Below are 17478 nucleotides of genomic sequence, written 5' to 3'. Positions count from 1 at the left end.
TGTGTGAAATTCTGGGTCAGTTTCCAGCAATGGGAGTAGTATGGCAACCAGACATCAAATGACCAGATGTGTGTGATGTCATTCTGCAATCCATCACAAAAATGATGTATTAATACTAGATGAGACTGAAGTCTCAGAGCACTCTGTTTTTGAAACCTGACGTAGAAGGATCCCTCACCTACTCCTTCTTGTCTTGTTCTAGTAAGTGACCAGGGAATAGCAATACTTGAGATCAGTTAGGAAAATCTAGTGAGATTAGTTAAGTAGTGTTCTTCTGTATCTGTGTTATTTTAATATTTCCTGTGAGTGAAACTCGGGTGTTTTTTGTAAATAGAGATTTAGTATTTTCATGTTCTTTTATTATTAAATATATTTAAAGTTTTCATTGTTGCTGGTCCTATAGAGAATATTTTAAACTCTGAGAGTACTTATACCTATTTGTTGAGTCTGTTGCCACTCCTGTAAATCTTAGTGCATTGGTCAAAACACTATAATTTGTACTAATATTAATTTCACTCAGTGTAATTGGGTACCCTTGAGTGTCTGGTGTCAGTAACTACCTTATAGTCTGGGGAGAAGGGGGCATAGCTAGTAAATCTGTACCAGTCATCCCAGGTGCATGTGTGTGAGTGTGTGTGTGTGTGTGTGTGTGTGTGTGTGTGTGTGTGTGTGTGTGCGCGCGCTCACGCGGATGTGTGTGTGTGTGTGTGTGTGTGTGTGTGTGTGTGTGTGTGTGTGTGTGTACGTACGTACGCGTGTGTGTGTGTGTGTGTGTGTGTATGTGTGAAAACCAAATCTCAAGGAGTGTGTGTGTCAGTTGCTTGGAGCAGGGACATGAAGCACTGGTTTCACAGAGAGGCTGCTGGAAGACTTGGCTTGGACACTTGGCTGAATACTCAACTCTATAGCTGGGTCAGTAGGGAGTCTTACTAGGGATGTGAAGGAAGACAGGGATAGAAATTCAGATCCCGGACTGAGTTTGTTCCCTGTGTGCTTTTAAGGGAAATTGTGCTTGATTCAGAGAGCTGTATCTGGAAATATTGTGTGCATCTATTTTTGTTTCAAGTGAATGCACCTCTCTAGTAACAGGGTGAGGATTCAGGCTCCTTGATTACTGGCCATCTACTGACTTTCTTTCTAGAAGCTAGTAGTGCTTCTAATGCTTGCCCTTTGCTACTAAAATTATTTTCTTAGCTTCTTTGTTATCCAACCAGTATTCCTTCCAAGCATGGTCCATCTTTTCTATTTCCCACTTTTTCCTGCATACCTTCCTCCTTTAAATGACTTTCTGAACTTCTGCATTCCACCACCAGCTTTCCTTATGTACCTTATTTCCATATCTGCCTTATCTGCATATCTGTTCAGTAGTTCTCACACATGCTGTTATGAGGCACTGCCAGTCTTCTTCAACACCACCTGTTTCCTCTTTTTCTTCAGGTGATAGAGCCCTGAGTAATTCCTTGAACTATTGTGCTTTCTCTCTAATCAACTTCCATGTCTTCAACCTGGTATCTGTTGACCTTAGAGCTTTCTCCGACCACTGCTTTCACAGATTGTGGTAACCAGTGGTTTAAGCTGTGGGCTGACTGTTTCACTGGGGATGACTTTGCAATCACTGATTCTACCACAGAGCCCTTTCCTTTCATTGTCAGGCAGAAGACTAGAATGGCCTTTCCCTCTTTATTCCTGTTGCCTCACACATATGGACCCAGCCACTCCTCATATCCTGTTCTGTCTGTCCCAATATGTGCACTCCAGTCACTCATTATTAACATGAGTTCATGTTATCCTGCATTATCTAGTAGGTACTGCAACTGCTCTTTTCCTCACCATCACAGCCCTGCTGTGGGGCATAAGCTGAGATTATGAATACTGCCCTATCATTAGGCTGCAGTCTGATTGCCATGAGTCTGTCACTAATTCTGATGACATTTCTCACTGTCTTCTGAAGTGTCTCCCTCAACACAATTCCCACATCACTTCTAGCCTGTACTCCTTTTGAGTAGTAAACTCTGAATCCCGAGCCAAGTAGCTTTGCTGCATTGCCCTTCCATTTTGTCTCCTTGGACACATAGGATGTCCACCCTCCACCTTACCATCATATCATCCACTTTCAGGCCTTGTCCTGTCAGTGAATCTACACTGAGTGTAGCAATTCTTAATTCATGTTTGACAGGTTGATTGGTTTTACATAAAGCTTTTTTTTTTCAACAGAGCTATCCCGGGGTAATCCAAACTGGGCAACTGGATGCCAGCCAGTAGCTTACTGACCCAGGGCTGCTGGGATTTACAGCAGGTATTCACTGGCCAATTAGGGGCATATACACCTCTCCCACTGTTAACATGGGTCACTGGAGTAGGCCAGGTAATCAACTTACTTATCCCCAGCAAATAACCATACCCATTTGGCAACATTAGTCAACAAGACCAAACCACCTAGGTTGATATTTTATATCTCCTAAGTCTATATTTTACGCTGTCAAGTAGCTAGCTCTGCCATGATGCACACTCTGTGATCCATGTTTTCCTATCATGAGGATACAGAGTGTGAAGGTCCAGCACTGGCCCAGTAATCAAGGAGGCTCAATCCTCACCACTGGCAAAAGTGAGGGATGTACACAATGGGAGGATGAGAAGTACACACACAGTAAAGTGCACTTTCCGTTAAGAGCACACAGAGACCACAGTCAGTCTGGGGCTGGTTTCTCCCTCTTTCTCCAGATCCCCAGTAAGACTCCCCACTGGCACAGCTATAGGGTTGAGATCTCAGCTGAGTAGTCAAGCCAAAACCTCCAGCACCTTCTCTGTCCAACCAGTGCTTTGTGTCCCTGCCCAAGTAGATGACACACACATGCTTTAGGATTTCATTAATATACAACCACACACACACACCTGGGAAAGGCTGGCACAGGTTTACTAGCTATGCTCACTTCTGCCCAGACTATAAGATAATAATCACTGCCACCATCCACTCTTTATCAGCTACTCTAAGGCCCTTAGCAAAGGGTGTCCAATCCTATTGTGTAATATTACTATTAATCCAAATGGTAGTTTTGATCAAGCGCTAGGCTGTTTAGGAGTGGCACGTACAGTGTCACCAAATACATATGCAACATATGTACTCTAACAGCTTAAATATGTCTCACAAATATCAGCCACAAAGATAGGTTTAAATACATTTAATAATAAATAATAAAGGAACAAGACAATACTCAATTAATCAACACAGTTACTTCAGAGTTCGAAATCACAGGAAATATTTTAAAGCAACATTGCAGGGCAGTCTCAAATGAATATAGAAAACATCAAAACTAATCTTTACTATATTCCTATCTTTATCTAAGAGAGATACTATGCCCTGAATCTTACTTACAAAGAAAATGCAAATGATGATGATGTTGAGTGGATGTTTCCAGGTCAGACAAAATGCAAACTGCACAGTCTTTTTCTGAGAGAGTACTTAAATTAATATCAAACATTACTGCTGGGTTAGCTTGGATGGCATCACTTTTGTCACCTGACTTCAGCTCTCAGGGTAACACAGGAATGAACAGAATTTAAAATTTCTGTGTGAAAAATACATATCTCTCAGATGTTTGCTCAGAATTGGAAGTCATAAAACAATAAAACACTTTCACATTTTAGACCTAGTAATTACTTCTCTCCAAGGCAATAGGAAAAACCTTTAACACTAGACATTGTGTCTGCTTCACTGAAACTTAGAGATAACACAATCATAAAACAATTTTAACTTATTTTCTTGAAGTTTTTTAAGTTAATCTTGTATGTTCCAGCAGGGTATGCTATGGTTACATTCTAGAAGCTCAGTACATAACATACAGTTTGGTATAACTCATAACAATATTCACAAATGACAGAATTATTTACAAAATTCCAGAAAGCTGGGCTGACAGTGTCACATTTCTCTCCTCCCTGAAAAGTCAAGCTAGTTTTTCAAGTGATCCTTGAGAAACATTACTTGAGAGGATTGAGCCTATCTGGAATACCTTACCCCATTCTGTCTTGAGATCCCATTGGCATTGCTATCCCCGCTGCTGTGCTGCACTGTCATATCATATGCTTGCAACCCTAGGCTCCATTTTAGTAACTTGGCATTTTGCTGGCTGGCTTTATGTAGCCATGTTAAGGGATTGTGGTCTGTAACTACAGTTAATTTCCTTCCATACAGATAAGGCTGAAGTTTCTGCAGTGCCCACACTATGGCTAGACATTCCTTTTCTACAACTGCATAACATTCCTCCCTGGGTTGGTGCCTATGACTGAGATATACCACTGGGTGCTCTTTTCTCTCTGAGGAAACCTAGCTAAGTACATCCCCCACCCTATGGTTTGAAGCATCTACTTGCACAACAATTGTTTTGCTATAATCTGGACTGGCTAACATAGGGGATCCTCACAAAGCTCCTTTAAGCTTCTGGAATGCCTGCTCACATGCTGGTGTCCACACTACCTTATCTGGCCTGTTTTTCCTTGTCAGGTCTATGAGAAGAGCAGCTATGGTACTATAATTGGGGACAAACTTTCTGTAGTACCCTGCTGTCCCCAAGAATGCACTCACATGCCTTTTGTTAACAGGGGCAGGTCATGTCTGAATGGCTTCCAGTTTGGCAGGTTTTGGACTGATCTTACCACTCCCTACTCTATGTCCCAGGTAGGAGACCTCTGCCATTCCCACCTGACATTTGCTGGGCTTAATGACCAACCCTGTCCTCTGTAGTCTGCCTAGCACCTCCCTGATATGCTGAAGGTGCTCTTGACAGGAATGGGTGTAGATGTCAATATCATCTAGGTAAGTAAGGGCAAAACTTCCTGCTCCTGCTAGGATATGATCTACCAGCTTCTGGAAAGTTTCTTGGGCATTTTTCATTACAAAGGGTATCTTCGTGAATTCATACAAACAAAGCAGAGTCACAAAAGCTGACCTATCTCTAACACTGGGAGTCAAGGGCACCTGCCAGTAACCCTTGGTAAGATAAATAGTCATAAGATATTTAGCCCCACCCATCTGCTCTAGGGCTTCATCTGTCCAAGGTATGGGGTAAGCACCTGACTCTGTGTGACTATTTAATTTCTTGTAGTCCACACAGAAACTAGTGCTGCCATGCTTCTTTGGTACTGGCACTACTGGGAAGGCCCAGGGACTACTGGACTCCTGAATTACCCCTAGTTACAACATTTCCTGTATCTCCTCCCTTAGAGTCTGTTTGACTCTCTCTCAGGCACCATATAAGGGATCTGTTTAATAGGCCTTTAGGGTCCTGTATCCACATGGTCCTGCACCAGGAGGGTGCACCCTGATTTCCCAGTGAATATGTCCCTAAATTCCTGTAACACTGCTCAGATTTCCTGAACCTGGGTAGGGATAGCTGTTGGGACATTGCTACCCCTTCCACTAAGGTGTCAGTCCGAGCCTCACTGAGGAGATCATTCACCAGACCCCCCCTCAGATTCATCCTGCCATCCACTGCAAATACTCAGGACAAGGGCCTCCCTATCATGGTAAGGTTTCATCATGTTAACATGGTACAGTTTGTGCCCCTGCCTCCTGCCTAGCAGTTTGACCATATAGTTAACATCACTGACCTTTCTTACCACCTTGTAGGGTTCCTCCCAAGTTGCCTGCAGCTTGTTATGTCTGACAGGAATGAGAACCATCATCTGCTGCCCTACAGCACCTTTTTCTATTGTTGGGCTTCTGCCAGGTTCTCCTGAGCCAAGCTCATGAGCTCCCTGAGCCTTACCCTGAGGTTTAGGGCATATGCCACAACAGACTCCTTGTGAGATTCACACTCACCCTCCCACTCATCTCAAATCAAATCTAGAGGTCCCCTCACCTTATGCCCATACAGCAACTCAAAGGGTGAAAAACCTATGGATTCCTGGGGCACCTCTCTCTAAGCAAACAACAAATGGGTCAAATAGTTGTCCCACTCCCTCTTAAACTGGTCTGCAAATGCCTGTAGTATGGACTTGAGCATAGAGTTTAACCTATCAAAAAGACCGTCAGTGTTGAAATTGTAGGGGGTAGTCTTTAAGCACTTCACCCCACAGTACTTCCACAGACAAGCCAGCAGGTCTGATGTGAAAATGGCACCTCTGTCAGTCAGTATTTTCTTTGGAAAACCTACCCTGCTGAACATTTCTAACAAAGTATTTGCCAGCTTTTCTGCCTCAGTAGAGGATAGAGCCACTGCTTTAGGGTATCTGATAGCATAATCTACTACCATTAGGATATACTTTCTCCCTGTGGAACTTGGGGTACTTAGAGGCCCCACAATATCCATAGCTATCCTCTGAAATGGCTTCTGATTCACAGGCAAAGGCATCAAAGGAGCTTTCATCCTGTCTTTGGCCTTGCCTACTTTTGCCTACTTTTGGCACTGCTTACAGGTCCTGCACTACTCTGTTACATCTCTGGAAATCCCAGGCCAATAAAAGTTCTGCATAATACATCTCTTTGTACTTTTTATGCCCATATGAGCTGCAAAGGAAATATCATGGGTTATGGCGAGAAGTACCAAATGGTAGGTTCTGGGCACTAACAATTCTCTCACCAACTAGCCCTCTCTCAGGGGTCTACTCTCTATACAGTAACCCTTTGTCCCATCATACAGATTCCCCCTTCCCTTGAAAATCAGTTGCCTCAGTAGCTACCTCTCTCAGGCCTTGTAATGTAGGGTCTGAGTGCTGAACCCGTCTCAACTCTCTCTTAGTAACTCTTCCCAGCTTCCCTTCTACAGAAAGTCTGGTATTCTCAGACAGTGGTGCCTCATTGTCATCCTGGTTACTACTACTACTCACCTCTCCAGTCAGTCTGTCCAGGGGAACATCAGTACCTACAAGCAGCTGTGGCTCACCTTCAGTCCCACTGCTACATGGTAGCTCCCTCACTGAAGTAACCACCTCGCCAGTCCTGGCTGCAAGTGTGCGGTCTGTCTGGGTCTCCCCCAGGCTACCAGACTCACATGCTTGTCTCCAAGCCTGACTGTGTGTAACTGCATGCACACACGGTACTGCATTATTAAAATCATTCCCTATAAAGACATCTGCAGGGATATCATCAAACAAGCTACTTGCTGGCTTCCTTTTCCACCCTCCCAGTGAAGGTAAACCCTAGCCAAGGGTATTTGGAATGTAGTCCCTCCTAAAACTTTGACTGGAGTAGACAGGCCAAGCAAGTAGTTCTCTTCTGTAACTATTGCAGGCTTCACAATTGTTAGGTCAGAGGCTGTGTCTCTCTCAGCCATGGCCTCTTTCCCATTCACTAAGATAGGATATAACCTCTTGTGGTAGTTTGGTACCCTTGTTGTTTTGAGACAACTTACTGTTGGCATTTTGTCATTCCCATTTACTGGCTCTCCCACCTTTTGTTCCCCACCTTGCTTCCATGGACATCTATATGCTACATGGCCCCATTGGTTGCACTGAAAACATTTAATTCTTGGTCCTGGATATGTACCTGGACTAGTGGCTTCATCTGTTACTGGTGAACACTGTTGGGGCAGTCTAGGCTGCCCACCATGGGTTCCCTTAGACACTGGGTGTCCCTTTCCTGTGCAGTGATGCCCTGTTACTAGGTATAGGCATCTCTTCTTCTCCAACTCACCTGCAGTAGTGCATTGTCTAGGAGCTAACCATATTCTTATTTCCTCAGGCAAAGTGCTAAGGGTTTGTTCCCTCACCAAAAGGTCTACCAGACCTTCAAAAGTGGTGACCTGACATCCATTCATCTACCTATGAAAATAAGTCCTTAGTTTGGCAACATATTCACACACACTTTCATCTGCCTTGCTTCTATGCTCACAAAACTTTTCCTATAAATTTCAGGTGTTAACTTAAAACATTCTAACAAACACATTTTGACTATATTATAAGTTAAGCAATCAGTGCCTGACAGTTTAGAAATTACAGTTGCAGTTTTACCATGGAGTAAGGTCAACATTATACTGTTTACATACACTCTCAAACATATGAATGAAACTATCAAAATTATCCCATTCTGTAAATTGTGGAAGAAATTTTCTGACCTTTGTTTCTTCTGGGGTTTGGTTACTCCCTTCCCCATTACCTCCATGACCCTGACAAAGAGTCAGCATCTCCTTTTTGCATTGCCTCTGCCTCTCCTTCTCCTCAGCTTCCAGTCATTGGAGTGTCTCAGTTTCATCAGCCTTCAGACATTCCAGTTTCTCATTTTCCTCAGTCTCTAGACATCTCAGTTTCTTTGCTGCCTCTATTTCCAAATGCGTGGCCTCCAGCTCAAGTCTCTTTAACTCCAGATGGATTTTTTAAGACCTCTGTAGAAAGGTTGAACTGTCCATTTTCTGAGAATTGTACATTACCAAGGCAAGTCTGATTGACCTTCTGGCTGCTATTCTGTGATGCAGCTAGGACTAAAGCTGCAATCATGTCTGCTTTACTCAGGTCAGTATGAACCAGTCCTTCAGCCTGGCACATTTCACCCAACTTGTTCCCTGTTAGCTTGCCATACTCCTCTGCTGATATGCTTGCCTGCCATCCCTGACTAACTAAGCTAACAAAAAAAAAAAAAAAACAATTGTGATATGAACTCTGAATGTTCACTGTGTTACTGACTGAGACTACAAACACCTTCAGTGACCACTGTACACAGGCTACATGAATTCAGTAGACACACCACTACAAGTCAATTAATATGTGATGTGGCTATCTCACTGCCAATTAATTAATATGCAATGTGGATATCCCACCACTGTTAACCAATTAATATGTGATGCCCCAGCACTGGCCTAGTAATCAAGGAGCCTCAATCTTCACCACTGGCAATAGTGAGGGATGTACACAATGGAAGAATGACAAGTACACACACAGTAAAGTGCAATTTCCCTTAAGAGCATACAGAGACCACAGTCAGTCTTGGCTGGTTTCTATCGCTTTCTCCAGATCCACAATAAGACTCCCCACTGCCACAGCTATAGGGTTGAGATCTCAGCTGAGTGGTCAAGCCAAAACCTCCAGCACCCTCTCTTTTCAACCAGTGCTTCATGTCCCTGCCCAAGTAGCTGACACACACACACACACTTTAAGATTTGATTAATATACAAACACACACACACGCACATGCACACACGCACACACACACACACACACACACACACACACACACACACACACACACACACACACACACACACACACACACACACACACACACACACACACACGCACACACACACACACACACACACACACACACACACACACACACACACACACCTGGGAAAGGCTGGCACAGGTTTACTAGCTATGCCCCCTTCTGCCCAGACTATAATATAGTAATCACTGCCACCAACTACTCTTTATTATCTACTATAAGGCCCTTGGCAAAGGGTGTCCAATCCTACTGTGTAATGGTACTATTAATCCAAATGGAATTTTTTACCAAGCGCTAGGCTATTTAGGAGTTGCCTGTACAGTGTCACCAAATACATATCCAAGTATTCTAACAGCTTAAATATGTCTCATAAATATCAGCCACAAAGACAGGTTTAAATATATTTAATAATAAATAATAAAATATCAAGATGATAGTCAATCAACACAGTTACTTCAGAGTTCAAAATCACAGGAAATATTTTAAAACAACATTGCAACACAGTCTCAAATAAATACAGAAAAAAATCTAAACTAATCTTTACTATATTGCTGTCTATATCTAAGAGAGATACTATGCCCTGAATCTTACTTGAAAAGCAAATGCAGATGATGATGATGAGTGAATGTTTCCAGGTCAGACAAAATACAAAATGCACAGTCTCTCTCTGATAGAGTTCTTAAATTAATATCAAATATTACTGCTAAGTTAGCTTGGATGACATCACTTTTGTCAGCTGACTTCAGTTCCCAGGCTAAAAAGGAAACTAATAGAATTTAACATTTCTGTGTGAAAAATATGTATCTCCGAGATGTTTGCTCACAACTGGAAGTCGTAAAACAATAAAACACTTTTACATTTTAGACCTGGTAATTACTTCTCTCCAAGACAACAGAAAAAATCACTAGCTCTAGACATTGTGTCTGCTTCACTAAAACTGACAGATAACACATTCACAAAACAATTTCAACTTATTTTCTTGATATTTTGTATGTTAATTTTCTATGTTCCAGCAGGGTATGCTGTGATTACATTCTTAAAGCTCAATATATAACATACAGTTCTGTATAGATCATATCAATATTCACAAATGACATATAATTATTTACAAAATTCCAGATAGCTGGGCTGGCAAAGTCCCACAGAGCACCACGACAAATGGCCAAAACAGTTGGCTTATATAATTCTTCCCGTATAGGGCACCATGTAGAGTCTGTGCTGCTGCCCACAGCTCCATTCTTTTTGGTGAATTTGAGATGGAAATACTTAACTGGGAGGAATCCTTCAAAGACACAGGAAGAACATACAAAATGCAAACAAGTATTGGCAGGAGGTCATGATCAAATGGGAGACAGAGACCTTAATCATTATGCCAACTGGTCTCCACTCAAGATCCCGATGTGATAATCCTGAATATAAGCTACACTAGGATATACAATTTCTAGCATTCAAAATACTGAAAGGGAAAGTACTGTGGATGAATGGTACACTAAGATTTGATAGTGTAATGTGCAGTAAGGCACAGGATTTAGATTTTGCTGGGAATTTTCAAATGGTCATATTATAATAATGCAGTGTTAGAGTGTTAATGTGTCAAAATGGTTTTCTCATAAATGTGGTAATCTGTTCATTAGTTGAGGATTTAAGTGGTCTGGGAGAGGGATTGAAGTAGAAAATGGCTAACCTAGGTTACACAGTTGGCAGGGCATGAAGGAACCAGCTATTCATGCTCTTTGGATATACTTATATGCAGACTCTGTAGTGATTTGGCCATCTTCATGAAGCAATTCTTAGCATCGTACCGTCTTAGTTAATAAACCATAAATATAAGTAGGTCATTTTTAACATCTGTCTTCTGCCTTTTCTGTTGTTTTTTTTTATTTAATATTGCATTAAAAATTTTTAATGCAAAAATGGTAATATATGTCCCATGTCCCACAGAGAATATACATGTCAGTATTACATATCTTTTTTTTAATTCAGTTTTCAAAACCACTTACAATTACTCTATCAGTACTTAAAAAAGAAAGTAATACATATACCTGTTGTTTTAAAGTCATGTTTATTCAGTAGAAAGGCACCTTGGATTATCTTTTATGCCCACTGCAGGTCTTTCTGCTGCAAATAATAATTACATTTAACTAAATCTGCCTGCATTTTATAACACTTTATTTTGGTTTCATCTTTCCCCAAGTTCTAATGATATTGCAAACTATTGTAATGGTTATTTTCACCTTGACCAGACTGCAGTGACAGTAACTTTTTAGAAATGTTTTTGATTTGGGGTGAACTTCTTTAATAAATGCAATAGCAGACAATAGAAGCTAGAAATCACTTTACTGGCTGAGTCACTATGACATGACTGATGAGGTCACACAGCTGATAAAATAATCATTGAATTGGTTTACGTCTCTAAAACAAAATAAATCAATAAATAAAATTCTTTATCTGTCTGGCATCTCTCCATCAAGGTCAAGGCAGTTGTTTAGTATTACAGATCAGAAGCTAACTACTGTCTTAAACCTAATCAAGCACACAGATCTGTAAATAAAAAAAAGTATTAAAGCAGAACAGAAAAACATGCAAAGGTCTAAGTTAATAATTAAATAGAAGTGGCATCAGAGAACAGTGGCGGCTGGTAACTTCAAATTAAAGGGGGGGTGCAGGAGACAGCTGAATGGGTGGGGATAATGGGAAGGGGTATGACCAACTAGAAAGGGGAGCTATGCTCAAAACCACAAAAATTGGAACTTTAATTAAATACACTGCCCTGGGTGCCAAACTGTCATTATGAGAGTCCAATCAAGACAAAATGAAGTGTAGAAGAAAAAAATATTTCAGTGACTGGCTGCATGACATCTTACTTAATATCTAGATGGAAACAAAAAGGTTGTAAGGCATGAAAAACTAAATTACTTTTTAAATACATTACTGGAATACCAGTCAAAGTCAAGTATAAGAAAAACAAGCAGCACTCAACTCAAACCACTTCTCCTTGCACTGCAGTTCTAATTATAATTTATATTCAGCTTTATTAAAGTACGAAGTAACATGCTGAAAATAGCAATCTCTGTGATATCCCCACTTGTAAAAATTTTTTTTATCCAAAAAAGACCTGCTGCCTGACAACAACTATCTAGCTGTTTCATGGGAAAAACATGATCAAAGTAAAAAATGAACAGCAAACAAGAAACAAGCTCAAGATAAATTGCTTAAAGGATTACTGCACAGGTTATAGACCACACATGATAGATTGGCATTCTGTTCAGTTTACGGGTAAAGCCTGCAAAGATGACTGCAAGTCTCCAACAAAGGTAATGAGCTTCTTAAAATACTGTAATCCTTTTCTTTATTACAAATACTGTCATATGCATTTTAATACCCAAGGCTTTTACATTATCTAGTTATGTAAGTATTCTCTGCATGGCAACAACAAAAAGGCTTTCAATGTTGGTAATTCTTTAACAGTATGCTTATTAAAATGTACTTGCATCTTACAATCTCAGACAAGCTTACCTGATGGTCATGAAAGCACTGCTACTTAAACACTGAGCAACTGGCACTTTCTGAATAATAAGAAGCATAAATCAACAGTATAAAAATATGACAGAAAACCAGAACATTCTGCAAAATCAAGCAAGGACAGATGAAAAGCCACTGTAGTCTACCTTGGATGGGGGGATACTCTGCACACTTACACTGCATAACTGCTCCTTGCCTTGCTTGGACACATCCAGAGTCACTACATGAGGGAGTGGGGTGCAACAAGTATGTCACAATTTTAAATGTCTCTGGCTGACTGTGATGGCCCTGACACATTTGTCATACCTTTCAACCTCAGAGCAAGAAGTCTGGACAAAGCCATACATAGAAGTGGGACAAATGCCCAAAAATAAGGACAATATTTAAATATTGCTCTTATAAACTTTCTAATAGAATAGTAGGTCTTGCATTAGTATGAATTTTCTGAAGGGTATGGAATCTGAAACTCAAATGTCTGTCATTATTTTCTAACTTCAGTCTTTAATGATTTGCCATGAATTTGTGAGAAAACCAGAATTTTATGAAAAATGGACCAAAAATATGATGCAAAAATAGAAATAGCCACACAATACAGCTGGGAACCTGTCAAAGAAAGGACACTTTTTTAATATTAGCACTGTTAACTTGAGCAGCTGACAAAATAAATGAATCTACATGCATTTCTGAAATAAAAGTAATCTATAACTCTGATTATTACAGTTATTTCTTAATTGTAAACCCTCCACATTTTCTTCCAAAATTGCCATTTTGTGGAGGGATTATTTGAGGGAGAGCAACATTTTGAGCCAAAATTGGGGACAGTTGAGAGGTTTGGATATGCCTAATTCTATAAAGCAATTTATTTGCACGTACCTCTCAACCTGTTAAGGCAGGAAATCTGGACAAGGCCAAATATATTGGGAGAACATACAAACAGTACTAAAAATTGCTCTTGTATAAACGTAGTTGATAGAATAACAGGTCTTGCTCTAGCATGCATTTTTCTGAAGGTTATGAAGTCTGAAACTCAATGTCTGTCATTATTTAGTGACTTAATTCCTAAATGATTTGCCAGAAAACCACACATTTTATGAGGAACAAACCAAAAATAAGAAGCAAAAATCTATTCATTCTGTGAAAATCTGGACAGTTGAGAGGTATAGTTTAGTCGGGGCTGTCTTTGAGTTTGCCGCCATTCCCCTTCACAAAATCATGGTCGGATGGAACCTCCCCCCTGCAGCCATTCCAATGACCCATTACTTGGCTATTTCACCCTATTTACCATAAACTCTGTAATGTGCATACTGCATTATGTCTATGATGATTTGGATTTCATTTGAAAGTTTTATTTTGCATTTTACAGCACAAACACTAAGATAGCTGCTAAACAATGCAATGCTGTCTCACAATGAAAATAGACTTAGCATTAAAACTTATCTGCCCTTGAAACTCACATTAATTGAAACAGCATTGAAATTCACATTCAAAGAAAATACATTTGGCTAGTATAAAGATTAACTTTGGGGCTTTTTCAAATGATAGGCCCCTTGCACACAAGACATACATGTGTTGTGTGATACACCTTCCTGATTGAATTAAATTATATTCTTTCTATAATACAGTACAGTTGTTAGGGGGTGTTTTAAATTTATTGTTTTGAACATTTTTCCAGTAAACAATGAAACAAAATGCATGCACCAATAGTGACAAAACTGCCCAATTGAGAACATTTCTATCATAAAAGTCTTCTCAACCTTCTACAATCCACCAGTATCAGGAAATATGCACAATCTCTGCAGAAGTAAAAGTCATCTAAATAATTCCACATTAAAGAGATCTGTAACTAATGAAGAGGTTGCTGCTAGCAAACAACTTTATATTTCATTGTTTTATCTACAAATAAAGTGCCTGTTATCTTCACCAAAGAGGACATTCTCAGTACGGCAGCATCCACCCGGTGTGTGAATAGAACCCACAGCCTTGTGCATCAAAAGCAAGTACGCTACCTGTTATGCTATTAATAATGCAAGCAGAATCAGGATAAGCAGCACTAAACATCTCTTCCCCTGCAGCTCTAAGCTCTTTGAAAAATCTACATGACACTCAACTGTACCTCTCAACTTTGCAGCACAAGAAATCTGGAAAAATCCAAAATTTATTGGGGGGCAAAAGCCCAAAAAACAGGGACACATTTTAAACACTGCTTGTATAATCTTGGAAATTTGCTAATATAAAACACTTTGTTATCACCATACATTTCACTGCCAAGCCTTGAACCCAGGACCCTGTGCAAAACAGTCAGAGCAACATACCACCATGCCAAATCAGCGGTTATATGAAAGAGAAGAAGACTGAAACTTAAGTGGCTACCATTTAGTAAATTCAGTTCTCACCATAGCTGTCAACCTCTTAGCACAAAACACCTGGACAAAGCCAGTAATGAGGAATACAGCCCTCAAACATATTCAGTGAATTCAGTTCTCACCATAGCTCTCAACCTTAGCACAAAGAACCTGGCCAAAGCCAATAATAGGGGAATGCAGTCCCAAACATAGGGACACATTTCAAATATTCATCTTATAAACTTGCTAGAATAAAAGGTGTTGTGTTACTATGTACTTTCTGAAGAATATGAAGTCTGAAATTCAAATGCCTGTCAATTTAATTTATTTAATATTTGTTAACCAGGAAAGTCTGACTTGGAACAAAAGCCATTTTCAGCAGAGCCCCAGGGAGAAATACTGCAGACACGTGTCTTTATAACATGGGAGGACACCAGAGCAATCCCACACACAAACAAAGGAAGGACATGCAGACACCATACAGAAAGCACCCCTGCCAAGAATCAAACCAGAGAATCTCTAGCTGTAAGGCAACAATGCTGCCACTGCACCATCAACTATCTAAGGAATTGAAAATTCAGAAACCACAGATTTTATGAGGAATAGAACAGAACAAAATACGAGGCAAAAATCTGTAAAAGTTTCACAAATGGTGGTGGGTAGGGAATTCAGGCTCTTGTTACCTGCATCCAGGGTACAGGGTTCAAGCCAGAGGTATTCTCTAACCACCACCTGAGTTCTCTCTATAGCCACCTTTCACACACACACACACACACACACACACACACACACACACACACACACACACACACACACACATGCCCTGTTCGCTTCATACCTTCAATGATAATAAACTCCAAAGCTGGCTCTGCAATGATAAAATCCACAGCTTCAAAATACACACACACATACACCCTGTTCATGTTATACCTTCAATGATAATAAACTCCAAAGCTGGCTCTGCAATGATAATAAAATCCACAGCTTCAGAATCCAACTCCACAACTTCAGCTTGTCTGTGCATTTGTGCCGAAATGCACACTTCCTTTATCCTGGAACTGGTTGCGAACATTCCAAGACTGCTGACCATGCAGTCTGATCCCCTTCCAGTCTATGCAGTTAGCACCGCATAGACTTCTGGGGCATTGGGGTTCACAGCTGGGGGGCTGCAGTCTGATATCACGAGCCACCACTGTCAGAGATAGAAGCTTTACAAAGAAAAAGGAAAGGTATTAAGGCTTAAAAATGCACATGCAATGCTAGCTAGTTATTAATTTAAGGGAAATGGTAAATAATATTTACAATTTCATGTGATGGATGGAACTGGACAATTCTCATACAGTTTTTCTTTATGATTATGCATGTGTGAGACACAATCCCTTACAGCAGTATTAGACATATATGAGATATGTAATACAAGACATTTGGTATCAGTATATAAATCATTACTTCCCAATCAAAATATATTCAGTTGTTAAAACCTACAAGTACATAAAAGTTATGGTGAAACATATCAAGACACCTTACATATAAAATTTTGAGCAAACATTCTAGACAAAGGTAACTTCAGTGAGGACACAAAGGTCCAAACCAGAAACAGATTTTAAATATAGCATTTATAGAGTTAGAAAGTTGTTAGAATAAAAGGTTTTGCATTAGAATGCATTTTCTGAAGGATATAAATTCTGAAACTCAGATGCTATTATTTAGTGAATATCAGTCCTCAATGATTTGACAAAAACATAACTTTTTTGAGTTTCTATCTATATTAGAGAAAAATTCACCTCCAGTCTAGCTAGACTGGAGAACTCCATGGTGTTGCTCAGCAGGTTGTTGTGGGTAAGACCCCTATTCAAGTCATAGCCAGTTATAGATCCCCCTCCATGGGTCATGACATGCATGAAACCTACTTGACCAATCCGACAATCCAAATATTACCAAACACTTTGGTTATGGGGATTTCAATTATCTCACCATCAACTGGGAAAACTATATTAGCCCTAACTAACTAGTGCAAAAGTTCCTTGACTTTTGATAACTCAAATGCTCTGGACCAAGTTGTTCATACCCCAACAGGAGGAACAAACATACTAAATCTGGTCCTCACTAACATGCCAAACAAATGCACTACCGCAACTGTCAGACCCTCATTAGTTAAATCTGACCACAAGTCAGTCGCCTTCAAGCTGATACTAACATCAGAACTCACAATGGGTGGGGGGCGTGGCCAAGGATGAACACAGGATAGCAGCAGATTTCTTCAGCTCCACCAATTTCATTACACTGACAGGAATTAATTACTTAAAAAATTAATTTTTGAAGTAATTTTCTTTCTAAATACGTTTGTTTTATATAGTTCTTGAACTATATCTAAAAAAGAAAGGACATCTTAACAATATTCCTGTCAGAAATCACTGTGGAAATTTTCCTGTCAGTTTATCAGTCTGAAATGAGTTCCAGTAA

Source organism: Protopterus annectens, chromosome 8.part0 (genome assembly GCF_019279795.1).
Source record: "Protopterus annectens isolate FY-2018-M chromosome 8.part0, PAN1.0, whole genome shotgun sequence".
Taxonomy (NCBI): domain Eukaryota; kingdom Metazoa; phylum Chordata; order Ceratodontiformes; family Protopteridae; genus Protopterus; species Protopterus annectens.
Note: the sequence above shows the minus strand (reverse complement) of the source record.